Below are 15,800 nucleotides of genomic sequence, written 5' to 3'. Positions count from 1 at the left end.
CGCTGCTACCAGTGTCAGCGTTTTAATCACACTCGCCAGTCTTGTTCTAATGCGGCTTAATGTGTCACTTGGGGCAGCGACGCCCATGAGGGTGACTGTCCACCTCCGTCTCCTCGTTGTGTGAACTGTGAGGGTGATCATGCAGCGTCCTCCCGCGACTGTCCCATCTACAAGGAAGAACGATGTATACAGGAAATTCGGGTCAAAGAGAAAGTGTCCACCTCGGCTGCTCGCAAGCTATTGGCTAGTAGGAAGCCCACGCTGCTCCCAGCGGGGAAATACAGTACTGTCCTCGCCTCTCCTCTGACTACCAGGGAGATGGCGACGCAGACATGCGATCTGACCTTCAGCACTACTGTCGTCCGTTCGGCCAGTGCTAAGATCACCCGGTCGACGTGTCCTCTTCCTCCCGCCACCCCTACGACACAAGCACCCTCATCAGATTCTGCCAAGACGAAGACCCAGAAGTCAGGTGAACGGGCCTTCAAGAAGAAACCATCCCGTGCAGACTTCCTACGTACCTCGAACTCCCAGCCATCGATCAGTACTTCCACTAAACGACCTTCCAAGAAGGCTCATAGGAAGCAAAGTTCTCCTTCTCCGCCACGGCGCGTTTCTTCTCCTGAGCCACCCAGCGGTTGCCGCCCCAGGCCGTCATCCGTTTCGCCTGGCCGCACCGCTGGTAGCCGAACATCTGGCCGTTCACCGGCGGAGGAAGCTCCCCCACCCGGTCATCTTAACAAGATGGCCGATGAACCTATTGAACCAATGGGCGATGACTCTCCGCCTATTGATAGCGGCGGCAGTGCTCGCTCGAAGCCAGGCCCTCAGCGGCCTTCGAGGTGACCCCTTCTTGCTTCTCCTTTTTCTTTTTCTTCTCCCGATGGCACTTCTTCATTGGAATATTCGCGGCATTCGCTCCAAGCCAGAGGACTTAAAGTTGCTGCTACGCTTGCACTGTCCGCTCGTCGTAGCCCTCCAGGAAACGAAGCTACGCCCATGCGATCAAATTGACTTGGCACACTATGCCTCTGTGCGTTTTGACCTACCCCCTGTGGCAGGTATTCCGGCTCATGGAGGGGTTATGCTGCTGGTCCGGGATGATATTTACTACGATCCCATCACATTGCACACCGGCCTGCAGGCAGTTGCCGTCCGAATTACTCTCCCCACTTTTACATTTTCCATTTGTACCGTTTACACTCCATCGTCGTCTGCCGTTACCAGGGCAGACATGATGCAAATTATTGCTCAGCTACCTGCACCATTTTTGTTAACTGGAGACTTCAATGCCCACCATCCCCTTTGGGGCTCTCCAGCATCCTGCCCTAGGGGCTCCCTGTTAGCAGATCTTTTCAACCAACTCAATCTTGTCTGCCTCAATACTGGCGCCCCTACTTTTCTTTAGGACACACCTCACACCTATTCACATTTAGACCTCTCTATATGTACTACCCAACTTGCACGCCGGTTTGAGTGGTATGCACTTTCTGATACGTATTCGAGCGACGACTTCCCGTGTGTTATCCATCTCCTGCATCATACCCCCTCTCCATGCTCAACTAGTTGGAACGTCCCCAAAGCAGACTGGGGGGCTCTTTTCTTCCAGGGCGACCTTTCAGGATCAGGATCAAACCTTCGCAAACTGCGATAGTCAGATCGCACACCTCACGGAAGTCATTGTCACTGCTGCTGAATATTCCATCCCTCACACTACTTCTTCTCCACGTCGCGTACCGGTCCCCTGGTGGACCGCAGCATGTAGAGACGCTTTACGTGCTCGTCGACGTGCTTTACGCACCTTTAAACGCCACCCTATGGTGGCGAATTGCATCAATTATAAACGATGACGTGCGCAGTGTCGTCGTGTTATTAAAGAAAGCAAGAAAGCCAGCTGGGCTGCTTTCACAAGCACCTTCAACAGTTTTACCCCTTCTTCTGTTGTCTGGGGTAGCCTGCGCCGGCTATCTGGCACTAGGGTCCACTCACCAGTTTCTGGCTTGCGGGTCGCGGATGACGTCCTTGTGGCCCCTGAGGATGTCTCCAATGCCTTCGGCCGCTTTTTCGCAGAGGTTTCGAGCTCCGCTCATTACCACCCTGCCTTCCTCCCCCGAAAACAGGCAGAGGAGGCTAGGCCACCTACCTTCCGCTCCTCGAATCGTGAAAGTTATAATGCCCCATTCACTGTGCGGGAACTCGAAAATGCACTTGCCCGGTCACGGTCCTCCGCTCCAGGGCCTGATTCTATTCATATTCAGATGCTGAAGAACCTTTCTCCTGCGGGTAAAGGTTTTCTTCTTCGTACTTACAATCGCATCTGGATTGAGGGTCATGTTCCCACATGCTGGCGAGAATCTATTGTTGTCCCGATTCCTAAGCCGGGGAAGGACAAGTACTTGCCTTCCAGTTATCGACCCATCTCGCTTACCAGCTGTGTCTGTAAGGTGATGGAGCGAATGGTTAACTCTCGTTTGGTTTGGCTGCTCGAATCTCGACGCCTACTTACCAATGTACAATTTGGATTTCGTAGGCGCCGCTCTGCTGTTGACCGTCTGGTTACCTTGTCGACCTTCATTATGAATAACTTCTTGCGGAAGCGCTCGACCGTGGCTGTTTTCTTTGATTTGGAGAAGGATTACGACACCTGTTGGAGGGCGGGCATTCTCCGCACCATGCATACATGGGGCTTTCGCGGTCGCCTCCCTCTTTTTATTCGTGCCTTTTAATGGATCGACAGTTCAGGGTACGTGTGGGTTCTGTCCTGTCCGACGCCTTTCGCCAGGAGAATGGGGTGCCACAGGGCTCAGTTTTGAGCGTCACTCTCTTCGCCATAGCGATCAATCTAATAATGGATTGCCTCCCAGCTGATGTATCAGGCTCCCTTTTCGTGGACGATTTTACCATCTATTGCAGCGCGCAGCGTACATGTTTCCTGGAGCGCTGTCTTCAGCGTTGTCTTGACCGTCTTTACTCCTGGAGTGTCGCCAATGGCTTCCGTTTTTCACCCGAGAAGACGGTCTGTATTTTACTTCTGGCGCTACAAAGAGTTTCTCCCACCGTCCTTACGACTCGGTCCCGTTGCTCTCCCATTCGTGGAGACAACAAAATTTTTAGGTCTTACATTTGACGGGAAACAGCTGGTCTCGACATGTGCCATATTTGGCTGCCCGTTGTACCCGTTCTCTCAATGTCCTCCGTCCTACTTCGCCTATATCGATCGGTCGTCCGCTCCACGCTGGATTATGGGAGCTTCGTATACTCCTCTGCACGGCCGTCCATCTTACGCCGCCTTAACTCCATTCAACATAGGGGTTTACGTCTTGCGTTCGGAGCGTTTTATACTAGTCCCGTCGAGAGTCTTCATGCCGAAGCCGGTGAATTGCCACTAACCTACGGGCGCGATACACTGCTTTGTCGGTATGCCTGTCGGCTGTTGTCAATGCCCGACCACCCGTCTTATCGTTCCTCTTTTGACGACTCTCTCGACCGTCAATACGGGTTGTATGTCTCTGCCCTGCTACCCCCTGGAGTCCGCTTTCGTCGCCTCCTTCAGCACCTTGATTTTTCACTCCCTGCAACCTTTCGAGTGGGCGAGAGCCACACGCCACCTTGGCTCCAGGCTCAGGTTCGCGTTCACCTTGACCTCAGCTCGGTCCCAAAGGAGGTTACCCCCGGTTCGGTACACCGCTCCCGTTTTGTCGAACTTTGTTCGAAGTTCATTAATATGACCTTTATTTATACCGATGGCTCTAAGACCAATGACGGGGTCGGTTGTTCTTTTATTGTCGGGGCACAAAGTTTCAAATACCGGCTCCATGGCCATTGTTCGGTCTTCACAGCTGAGCTCTTTGCCCTCTACCAGGCTGTTCTCTACATCTGCCGCCACCGACATTCTGCTTATGTCATCTGCTCCGATTCTTTGAGCGCCATCCAGGGCCTCAGTGATCCGTATCCGGTTCACCCTTTCGTGCACCGGATCCAACGGTCTCTTCAGCAGCTGGTGGACGTCGGTTCTCCGGTTACCTTTATGTGGGTTCCTGGCCATGTCGGTATCCCTGGGAACGAAGCTGCGGATGCCGCGGCCAAGGCTGCGGTCCTCCAGCCTCGGACAGCTTCTTGTTGTGTCCCTTCATCAGATTGTAGCAGGGTCATTTGTCAGCGCATTTTATCGCCGTGGCATGCCGATTGGGCTGCCCTTACGGACAACAAGCTTCGAGCCTTGAAACCACTTCCCGCGGCTTGGACGACCTCTTCACGCCATTCTCGGCGGGAGGAGGTCGTTTTGGCCCGGTTACGAATTGGACACTGCCGGTTCAGCCATCGCCATCTGCTGACGGCTGCCCCGGCGCCGTTCTGCTCATGTGGGCAATTGCTGACGGTACGCCACATTTTAACGTCCTGTCCGAATTTTAATACACTTCGCATTGATCTTGGCCTGCCATGTACTCTGGATGCCATTTTAGCGGATGACCCAGGAGCAGCTGCTCGCGTTCTTCGTTCTATCGACTTGACAAACCTGTCTAAGTACATTAAAAAAAAATCTTTATTTAATCATTATCGTGATACAAAGTAACCTACTACCTAAATACATTAGTAGGTCCTATTTTTTAACTATTTCTAAGTTTCTATCTGCAGCTATTATTATGTTTAACACTACAGGTTTTACTACAATCCATCACCACTATGAGGGGTATTCTGCTACTATGCTATACTATGTTATTATTTTTCTAGTGTTACCTTGATTTTAGCTTCTATTGTTAGGATGCTACTTGCAGATGGTTATTATTATGACTACTCTACCTGCAGCGTTACAAGTGTGCCAGAATACAATACAAACCAAATTTTTTGGCCATTCCCACTGAGCTAATCCCAGTGGGAGTGCCCCTGGCACTGGGCTGGCCGGTGACGTAGTCGCTGCAGTTCTATGCTATTTCTATTATCCTAGTTTGATCTTATAACTAACCTTATATCTAATGTCATAATCGGTGCATAGTCAAATCCGGTGGTAATGTACTACCCCCCAACCTATTCCGAAGACCTGGCGGATTCCAGCCGTGAGGCGGCTGGCCAATTCCACGTCCCGGCGGAACAGGGGGGTGTACGCGACAAGTCTGGTGATTATTTATTGATTGTTACGTAAATATTCTTTGAGGACTTTACTCGATATTACGTTTGTTAGATGATTCAGGACGTTGAAGGTGTTTTCGTGCCGGAGCAAGTGGTACGTGTCGTTGTTCGGCCGTTGTTCCCTAAGTTGTTGTGCAACATCGTCGAAGAGGGGACACTCGTACACCACGTGGTCTGGAGTGCCCTGCACTGCTCCACAGTCACACGCTGATGGTGCCCTTTTCCCGAACCGACAGAGATATGTCGGGTAGGGTCCGTGCCCAGTAAGAAAGTGCAGCAATGCCCTTGACGGTTTGATGTAGGTAAGTTCAAGGCGTTCCTTTATGTTTGGAAACAGCTCGTGCGTTCTTCGGCCAGTATCATCACTATCCCAGAGTTCCTGCCATAATTCCACTCTCCTTCTTTTGATGCTTTGTTTATCCCCTACATTTACCCCCATAATTTCTTCTATTTTCTCCCTTCTATTTTTCTTTATCCAGTACCAGGTGGCCTGTTCCCTAATTTTTATGTCCAATGGACATAACCCCATCAGTACTGAAAGTGCCCCTCCTGGAGTTGTTCTGTATGCGCCTACTGACCGTAGGAGCATATTTCGCTGCACTCTTCTTACGGCCACGGCAGGCATGATCCTCGTGAGCCTGTGTGCCCAGACCGCTGACCCGTAGCCTACTATGGATGTGAGGATGCTGTTGTGATACAATTTAATAAGATAAGGTGGGAGGTGAAATCTTTTGTGTCCTATTCCAATTAAGTTGTGTGGTAGTGTGAGTGATCGTTGTGTTACTGTGTCAATATGCGATGCATAGTTCCACCTCTCGTCGATGATGACACCAAGATACCGAGCTTCTCGGCGCCTGAGGACTGGTAGGCCATTTATTCTAACGGTAGGATTTCTTATGAGTTGACCCTTGAGCAGCAAGTAGGTTGACTTATTAGGTGCTATAGACATCTTTGTTTTATGACACCATGTGGTCAGTATTGTAATAGCTCTTTCTACTTTTGGTTCCAAATCTTCGCGGCTGTGGCCGCCGACCAGCAGGAGGAGGTCATCTGCGTAGGCTATGACCTCTAGCACATCTTCACTGCTCTTTAGTTCTTCTAAGAGTGGTTCCATATTTATGTCCCAAAAGAGTGGCCCCAGGACTGATCCCTGAAGACACCCCTTGCTGATTTTCTTACTGACTTTGCCGCTAGGGGCCGATAACCAGACCTCCCTTTCTTCACAATAGCTCCTCAGACAGCCATATAGCGGCCCTGGGCATTCTTTCTCCCGCAAGCAGGAGAAGAGTGAAGGCCACCACAGGTTGTCAAAGGCGCCACTGATGTCCACCATGATGCCAACTATGTACTTGTGCGCGGCGGAGTCACAGACATCCGCGGCCAGGGCGATTGCGTCAGACGCCGACCGTCCTGTCCGAAACCCGAATTGTCTGTCACTCACCCCGCACAGGACCCGGTGTGCAGCCAGCCTGTCTGCCAGCAACCTCTCAAAGAGCTTGCCCAACAAGTCTAGTAGACATATGGGTCTGTATGACTTGGCTTCTTCGGGGTCTTTGTCTGCGCCTTTTTTAATTATGACTACATTCGCCTTCTTCCATGTTGAGGGGAATGTCTGAAGCCGTAGACATTCGATGTATAGCTGAGTGAGAGGTGCCACCAGCTGGGGGGCGAGGTACTGTATTACCTCCGCAATAATGCCGTCTGGGCCGGGAGCCTTGCCTTTTTGAGAGCTTTTATTTGGGAGCTTACCTCTTCTTCGGAGAAGGGGTAGACCACACGGTTGTTTTCATAGACCCGTTGGTTCTCTCTTCTTACTCTCTGCTGTTCTTCCGAGTCATCTTCCTCTCTACCGTCAGGTAACAGGGCACGGAGTAGGGCCTCCGCAGTTTCCTGCCAGGTCTCCGTCATCCGGTCCCCGTCCCTGACGGTAGATAACACCATAGGTGATTTAATTTTTTCTCTTACTATTTTGTAGGGTAATCCCCAGGGGTCCGTAGCCAATTGGCTTTGCACATATTTCTCCCAGCTCCTCATCCTGACAGCCTTGAGTTCCTGTTGGAACTGTTCTTTGGCTTCTCTGTATATCTGCAGCCAGCGCTGCTTTTCATGCCAGACGACACACCGCTGGTAATACCTCCTCACCCTCCGTACTGCCTGGCGCATTTGCCCCAGTTCGGCTGACCATGGTGAGGGGGAGGTCGCGACGGCCCTCCTCCTGGTTGGTACAGCTGCCTTTACTGCCCTGATTATCGCACTTGTTAGATCTCTGGCATAGTCTTCCACGTTGACATCACCTTTCAGTAACGCAGGAATGTCACACTCCCTCGCCAGGCGGTCCCAGTCGGTTTTGTTATAGTTAAGCTGCGTTTCCCACCCCATGTCCCAGTGGCACTCGCTGTCTCCTATGATGAATGTTATCATGTTGTGGTCACCAGTAGTAATCTGATCCCAAACTGTCCAGTTCGATAATTTTGTTGCAAGGTTTGGCGTTACCAGGGTAACATCAATGTTTGTACCGTGTCCTCCCCCTCCGGTGTAGGTGGGAGGGTTTCCCTGTTTGTTAGCGACCATGAATTGTAATGACATGATTGTATCGACAGCTTTTTCTCCTCGGTCATCCTGAGTACCACTGAACCACAGGGGGGATTTTGCATTGATGTCCGCAGTCACAAGAATTTTTTGTCCCCGCAACGCCGTGGCTATTTGGACAAGCTTATCCAGAAATTCATCTATTTGTCTTCCGTACTGGAAGTACATGTTAACCACGTATAGTACTCCTGTGGGTGAGTGAAGCTCCACGACGTTGCAGTGGTCATCCGAAAATTGTGCTAATACGGTGGCTCTTAACGCTTTATTTATGATTATAACCGCGGCCCTTGGTTCCGCTCCACTGTAGATTTGTTGCCAGTTGACTGCGGTGAACGGGATCCGGCCAGCCAGGGAGTATGGCTCCTGTATGCAGAGTACATCTAGACTCTTCTCCTCCACCACTTTCCTGAGTTCCTGCAGGACCAGTTTACTATTATGTGTGTTTATCTGTCCCACTCTTAACTGGCTCACGCGGGAAGCATGTGTGTATATGAGACTCTGGCCAGTTTTTGCGCCAGTCGTGCGCTATTCTGCCGTTCGTGATGACAGATTGGTTGTATAATTCATTAAGGTCGAATTTTTCATTTCGCCTTTCGAACACTTTCTTAACCAGGTCTCGCAGGGCTCCGAAGTCTGTGGGGAGATTCATTGTCTTGAGCTGTATTCTGTCTACAGCCTCCATCACTGGGAAGGTAATGTCTCTACCGTATTCGTGGCCGACACGCACCACATGGCTCAAGGCTGTTGTGAGGGTGGCCGGCTCTTCCAGCCTAGACAGCTGCAAGGCGTGCTCCAGGTTGGGGTAAATCCTGGCAGGATCTATTCCTGGCCCCCGTTCAGTAGGTGGGCTTGTTGGTGTACCAATATTTATCGGTACACTAGTGCTACTTATTTTATTTACTTGCACTAGCTCTTCCCGCATTAATAACTTCCTTACCACACGATGTCCAAGTGGTCGTTCTTGATCTTTAGGCGACCTTTGTCCCCGATTCGGAGGGGAGGGTGCATCATTCTCATCACAAGGATCTGTTTGGATACAGACATCTTTCATTGTGATGATGAGGTGTTGTGGCCTGGTAATCTTCTGTATAAATTCTCTGAATTTGTTGGCCCTTATTGCATCCATCAGCCTCTTGCTTGGAGACTTTCTTTTGGGCTTCCTGTTCCCATTTACGGACTCATCCATAGTCAATTCGAGCTATGAGTCTCTGCTCGAGCATCCTGTAGGTAGGGCAGTTTCTGCCTGTGGTGTTACATGACTTTTCGCCTCTCTTTGTGCAGGGCATGCAGATTCCGGCTTTGCTGCAGTTTTTCCTCGTGTGATTCTCGTCCCCACACCTGGAGCAGGCCGGCTTCCTTTCACAATGCTTATGTATGTGGTCTAAATCGCCACAGTTGTGGCATCTGGGAACTACTAGGTAGTCCCGTACGTTTATAGCGTGAAAACCTAAATAGATTCTCCCCTTAGTGGTGATTCTGCGCCACATCTTTCCAGAGACCTCAGCAACGTGATGTACGACGTCACGCTCCCGGGGCCCTGTTTTGAAGCGTAATTTGAAGTCGTTTCTGAATGTTTCCCACTCCATGTCATCGAAGTTTTGATTATATAACGTCTCATATATATCTGATTCCGTTAATGCTACTGGTACGTCATAGAGGATCACCAGCGGATTTCGCTTTTTCGGTGGTTCGCACTTGACTGCTGTATTCAATTTGGTGTTTTTTAGGATTTTGTCTCTATCTTCCTCTGTTGCTACATCAACTACTACCACGTTTTTTGTTGCCTTAACTTTGTTTATTTTAATTTTATCTGTAGCGGGGTCAATTGTTGTGGTGAATATCTCTTGTACCTTTTTTACCGTTTGTCCGGGCAGGGGTCTTTGAAGACCGCCGTGTCCGGCCTTTTTGTGACCTTAGCTATTGTTTCCTTGGTGGTTTGGGTTTTTGTGGCTGCTTGTGCAGCCACTGCAGCCCATGTTTTGGTTGGCTGCTGCCTTAGTCTGTTATTTTCTTTTTCTAATTCTTCGAGTCGCCCCTCAAGCTTTGCACTTGCAATGGCCCAGGCGGCAAGCTCATTTTTAATTGCCAGGACTGCAGCCTGGCTGATGTTGCCTTTGTCTACGTACATTTGATTATGCCCTTTTTTTTAATCCTATGCCTGTCTGTCTTTTATAGTACTGTTCCTTTTCGTTGCTGTTTTAACCGTGTGCCTCACGGTGCATTCCTAATTTAGTCTGGGCGCTAATGACCACTGTAGTTGTGCGCCCTAAAACCACAAAAAAATCGACAGAATTTAGTACGATATCCCCCAGAAGGACATCCAAAAACTCTCTCAATCCATACCAAGCCGCCGACCACTGTGGCCGAGCGGTTCTATGCGCTTCAGTCCGGAACCGCGCGACCGCTACGGTCGCAAGTTCGAATGCTGCCTCGAGCATGGATGTGTGTGATGTCGTAGGATAGTTAGCTTTAAGTAGTTCTATTGTTGTTGTTGTGGTCTTCAGCCCTGAGACTGGTTTGATGCAGCTGTCCATGCTACTCTATCCAGAGCAAGCTTCTTCATCTCCCAGTACTTACTGCAACCTACATCCTTCTGAATCTGATAAGTGTATTAATCTCTTGGTCTCCCTCTACGATGTTTACCCTCCACACTGCCCTCCAATGCTAAATTTGTGATCCCTTGATGCCTCAAAACATGTCCTACCAACCTGTCCCTTCTTCTTGTCAAGTTGCGCCACGAACTCCTCTCCAATTCTATTCAATACCTCCTCATTAGTTATGTGATCTACCCATCTAATCTTCAGCATTCTTCTGTAGCACCACATTTCGAAAGCTTCTATTCTCTTTTTGCCCAAACTATTTATCGTCCATGTTTCACTTCCATACATAGATACACTCCATACAAATACTTTCAGAAACTATTTCCTGGCACTTAAATCTATACTCGATGTTAAAAAATTTCTCTTCTTCAGAAACGCTTTTCTTGCCATTGCCAGTCCTCTCTACTTCGACCATAATCAGTTATTTAGCTCCCCAAATAGCAAATCTCCTTTACTACTTTAAGTGTCTCACTTCCTAATCTAATTCCCTCACCATCACCCGACTTAATTCGACTACATTCCATTATCCTCGTCTTGCTTTTGTTGATGTTCATCTTATATCCTCCTTTCAAGACACTGTCCATTCCATTCAACTGCTCTTCCAAGTCCTTTGCTGTCTCTGACAGAATTGCAATGTCATCGGCGAACCTCAAAGTTTTTATTTCTTCTCCATGGATTTTAATACCTACTCCGAATTTTTCTTTTGGTTCCTTTACTGATTGCTCAATATACAGATTGAATAACATCGTGGAGAGGCTACAACCCTGTCTCACTCCCTTCCCAACCACTGCTCCCCTTTCATGTCCCTCGACTCTTATAACTCCCATCTGTTCTCTGTACAAATTGTAAATAGCGTTTCGCTCCCTGTATTTTACCCCTGCCACCTTTAGAATTTGAAAGAGAGTATTCCAGTCAACATTGTCAAAAGCTTTCTATAAGTCTACAAATGCTAGAAACGTAGGTTTGCCTTTCCTTAATCCTTCTTCTAAGATAAGTCGTAAGGTCAGTATTGCCTCACGTGTTCCAATATTTCTACGGAATCCAAACTGATCTTCACCAAGGATGGCTTCTACTAGTTTTTCCATTCGTCTGTAAAGAATTCGCGTTAGTATTTTGCAGCGGTGGCTTATTAAACTGATTGTTCGGTAATTTTCACGTCTGTCAACATCTGCTTTCTTTGTTATTTGAATTATTAAATTCTTCTTGAAGTCTGAGGGTATTTCGCCTGTCTCATACATCTTGCTCACCAGATGTTAGAGTTTTGTCAGGACTGGCTCTCCCGAGGCCGTCAGTAGTTCTAATGGAATGTTGTCTACTCCCGGGGCCTTGTTTCGACTCAGGTCTTTCAGTGCTCTGTCAAACTCTTCACGCAGTATAGTATCTCCGATTTCATCTTCATCTACATCCTCTTCCATTTCCATAATAATGTGCTCAAGTACATCGCCCTTGTATAGATCGTCTATATACTCCTTCCACCTTTCTGCTTTCCCTTCTTTGCTTAGAACTGGGTTTCCATCTGAGCTCTTGATGTTCATACAAGTGGTTCTCTTGTCTCCAAAGGTCACTTTAATTTTCATGTAGGCAGTATCTATCTCACCCCTAGTGAGATAAGCCTCTACATCCTTACATTTGTCCTCTAGCCATCCCTGCTTAGCCATTTTGCACTTCCTGTGGATCTCATTTTTGAGACGTTTGTATTCCTTTTTGCCTGCTTCATGTATTGCATTTTCATATTTTCTCCTTTCATCAATTAAATTCAATATTACTTCTGTTTCCCAAGGATTTCTACTAGTCCTCGTCGTTTTACCCACTTGATCCTCTGCTGCCTTCACTACTTCATCCCTCAGAGCTACCCATTCTTCTTCTACTGTATTTCTTTCCCCCATTTGTGACAATTGTTCCCTTATGCTCTCCCTGAAACTCTGTACAACCTCTGGTTTAATCAGTTTGTCCACATCCCATCTCCTTAAATTCCCACGTTTTTGCAGTTTCTTCAGTTTTAATCTACAGGTCATAACCAATAGATTGTGGTCAGAGTCCACAACTGCCCCTGGAAATGTCTTACAATTTAATACCTGGTTCCTAAATCTGTGTCTTACCATTATACACTCCTGGAAATTGAAATAAGAACACTGTGAATTCATTGTCCCAGGAAGGGGAAACTTTATTGACACATTCCTGGGGTCAGATACATCACATGATCACACTGACAGAACCACAGGCACATAGACACAGGCAACAGAGCATGCACAATGTCGGCACTAGTACAGTGTATATCCACCTTTCGCAGCAATGCAGGCTGCTATTCTCCCATGGAGACGATCGTAGAGATGCTGGATGTAGTCCTGTGGAACGGCTTGCCATGCCATTTCCACCTGGCGCCTCAGTTGGACCAGCGTTCGTGCTGGACGTGCAGACCGCGTGAGACGACGCTTCATCCAGTCCCAAACATGCTAAATGGGGGACAGATCCGGAGATCTTGCTGGCCAGGGTAGATGACTTACACCTTCTAGAGCACGTTGGGTGGCACGGGATACATGCGGACGTGCATTGTCCTGTTGGAACAGCAAGTTCCCTTGCCGGTCTAGGAATGGTAGAACGATGGGTTCGATGACGGTTTGGATGTACCGTGCACTATTCAGTGTCCCCTCGACGATCACCAGTGGTGTACGGCCAGTGTAGGAGATCGCTCCCCACACCATGATGCCGGGTGTTGGCCCTGTGTGCCTCGGTCGTATGCAGTCCTGATTGTGGCGCCCACCTGCACGGCGCCAAACACGCATACGACCATCATTGGCACCAAGGCAGAAGCGACTCTCATCGCTGAAGACGACACGTCTCCATTCGTCCCTCCATTCACGCCTGTCGCGACACCACTGGAGGCGGGCTGCACGATGTTGGGGCGTGAGCGGAAGACGGCCTAACGGTGTGCGGGACCGTAGCCCAGATTCATGGAGACGGTTGCGAATGGTCCTCGCCGATACCCCAGGAGCAACAGTGTCCCTAATTTGCTGGGAAGTGGCGGTGCGGTCCCCTACGGCACTGCGTAGGATCCTACGGTCTTGGCGTGCATCCGTGCGTCGCTGCGGTCCGGTCCCAGGTCGACGGGCACGTGCACCTTCCGCCGACCACTGGCGACAACATCGATGTACTGTGGAGACCTCACGCCCCACGTGTTGAGCAATTCGGCGGTACGTCCACCCGGCCTCCCGCATGCCCACTATATGCCCTCGCTCAAAGTCCGTCAACTGCACATACGGTTCACGTCCACGCTGTCGAGGCATGCTACCAGTGTTAAAGACTGCGATGGAGCTCCGTATGCCACGGCAAACTGGCTGACACTGACGGCGGCGGTGCACAAATGCTGCGCAGCTAGCGCCATTCGACGGCCAACACCGCGGTTCCTGGTGTGTCCGCTGTGCCGTGCGTGTACAGCCCTCTCGCAGTGTCCGGAGCAAGTATGGTGGGTCTGTCACACCGGTGTCAATGTGTTCTTTTTTCCATTTCAAGGAGTGTATAATCTATCTGATACCTTCTAGTATTTCCAGGATTCTTCCATGTGTACAACCTTCTTTTATGATTCTTGAACCAAGTGTTAGCTATGATTAAGTTATGCTCTGTGCAAAATTCTATCAGACGGCTTCCTCTTCCATTTATTTCCCCCAATCCATATTCACCTACTACGTTTCCTTCTCTCCCTTTTCCTACTCTCGATTTCCAGTCACCCGTGACTATGAAATTTTCGTCTCCCTTCACTACCTGAATAATTGCTTTTATCTCGTTATACATTTCATCAATTTCTTTATCATCTGTAGAGCTAGTTGGGGTATAAACTTGTACTATTGTAGTAGGTGTGGGGTTCGTGTCTATCTTGGCCCCAATAATGCATTCACTATGCTGTTTGTAGTAGCTTACCCGCACTCCTATTTTTTAATTCATTATTAAACCTACTCCTGCATTACCCCTATTTGATTTTGTATTTATAACCCTATAATCACCTGACCAAAAGTCTTGTTCCTCCTGCCACCGAACATCACTAATTCCCACTATATCTAACTTTAACCTATCCACTTGCCTTTTTAAGTTTTCTAACCTACCTGCCCGATTAAGGGACCTGACATTCCATGCTCCGATCCGCAGAACGTCAGTTTTCTTTCTCCTGATAACGACGTCCTCTTGAATAGTCCCCGCTCGGAGATCCGAATGGGGGACTATTTTACCTCCGGAATATTTTACCCAAGAGGACGCCATCATCATTTAACCATAAAGCTGCATGCCCTCGGGAAAAATTACGGCTGTAGTTTCCCCTTGCTTTCAGCCATTCGCAGTACCAGCACAGGAAGGCCGTTTTGGTTAGCGTTACAAGGCCAGATCAGTCAATCATCCAGACTGTTGCCCCTGCAACTACTGAAAAGGCTGCTTCCCCTCTTCAGGAACCACATGTTTGTCTGGCCTCTCAACAGATACCCCTCCGTTGTGGTTGCACCTACGGTACGGCCATCTGTATCGCTGAGGCACGCAAGCCTCCCCACCAACGGCATGGTCCATGGTTCATTAGAGAACAGGCACCATGGTATTGGTTTTCCAAAGGAAAGGTAGACAAGACCAGGGACATCGTGGGGGTTCAGGTGGGAGACAAGCTTGCTGTCAAAAGAAGGGGGGAGGAGTTGTGGCACATATCATGGGAAAACGAAGAATCTGGTAGAAGGGTCTTTCAACTGCTACCTAACATCAAAGAGCGACTTGAGATGACCTACTTCGAGCTAAGTAGAGTATTACTGCACTTTCTCACGGGACGTGGCCCATACCCGACATACCTATGTCGGCTTGGGAAGGTAGCTACACCAGCGTGTGACTGTGGCGCTCAAGACACCTGAGTACATCATCTATGACTGTTTGATACGCAATGATGTGGCGCATGACCTAAGAGCACAATTACCCAACAACGACACCTATGCCCTAATACGACGTGCCGATACCTTTAGTATTCTTAACATTCTGGCAAACAAGGTATCACAGAAAATCTTGAGAGACTTTCTAAGGAACCAAGATGGATAACAACAAACCAGGAATAGACTGAGATGTACCCGCCATACCGCCGAGTGCGGAACAGACCAGTCACCTCATGACTGGAATCCGCCGCATTACTGGACCAGGCCAGCGGGTGCATCACCTCCCACGCAATGACAACTGCACTCTACTTAAGATATAGAACTTAATAGTTAGTAGTAGGAGTAGATTAGAACACTAACAAACAATAACAAGTAGGGACTGCAGCGACAATACAGACTTGGCCAGCCCAGTGCCAGGGGCGCGTTCACATGGGTTTAGCTGAGCAGGCCATTAATACATCAACTGGCACATCTGTAATCGCTGCAGAATAGATCAGTAGAAGTAGGATAGTTTAACAAATAGAGTAACCTTGCTCATAGTTAAGCCAGTTGTAGAAAAATGAAATGTAAAAATGCGGTAAAATGTGTAGTA

This window comes from Schistocerca nitens, chromosome 5 (genome assembly GCF_023898315.1).
Source record: "Schistocerca nitens isolate TAMUIC-IGC-003100 chromosome 5, iqSchNite1.1, whole genome shotgun sequence".
NCBI classification, from domain to species: domain Eukaryota; kingdom Metazoa; phylum Arthropoda; class Insecta; order Orthoptera; family Acrididae; genus Schistocerca; species Schistocerca nitens.
Note: the sequence above shows the minus strand (reverse complement) of the source record.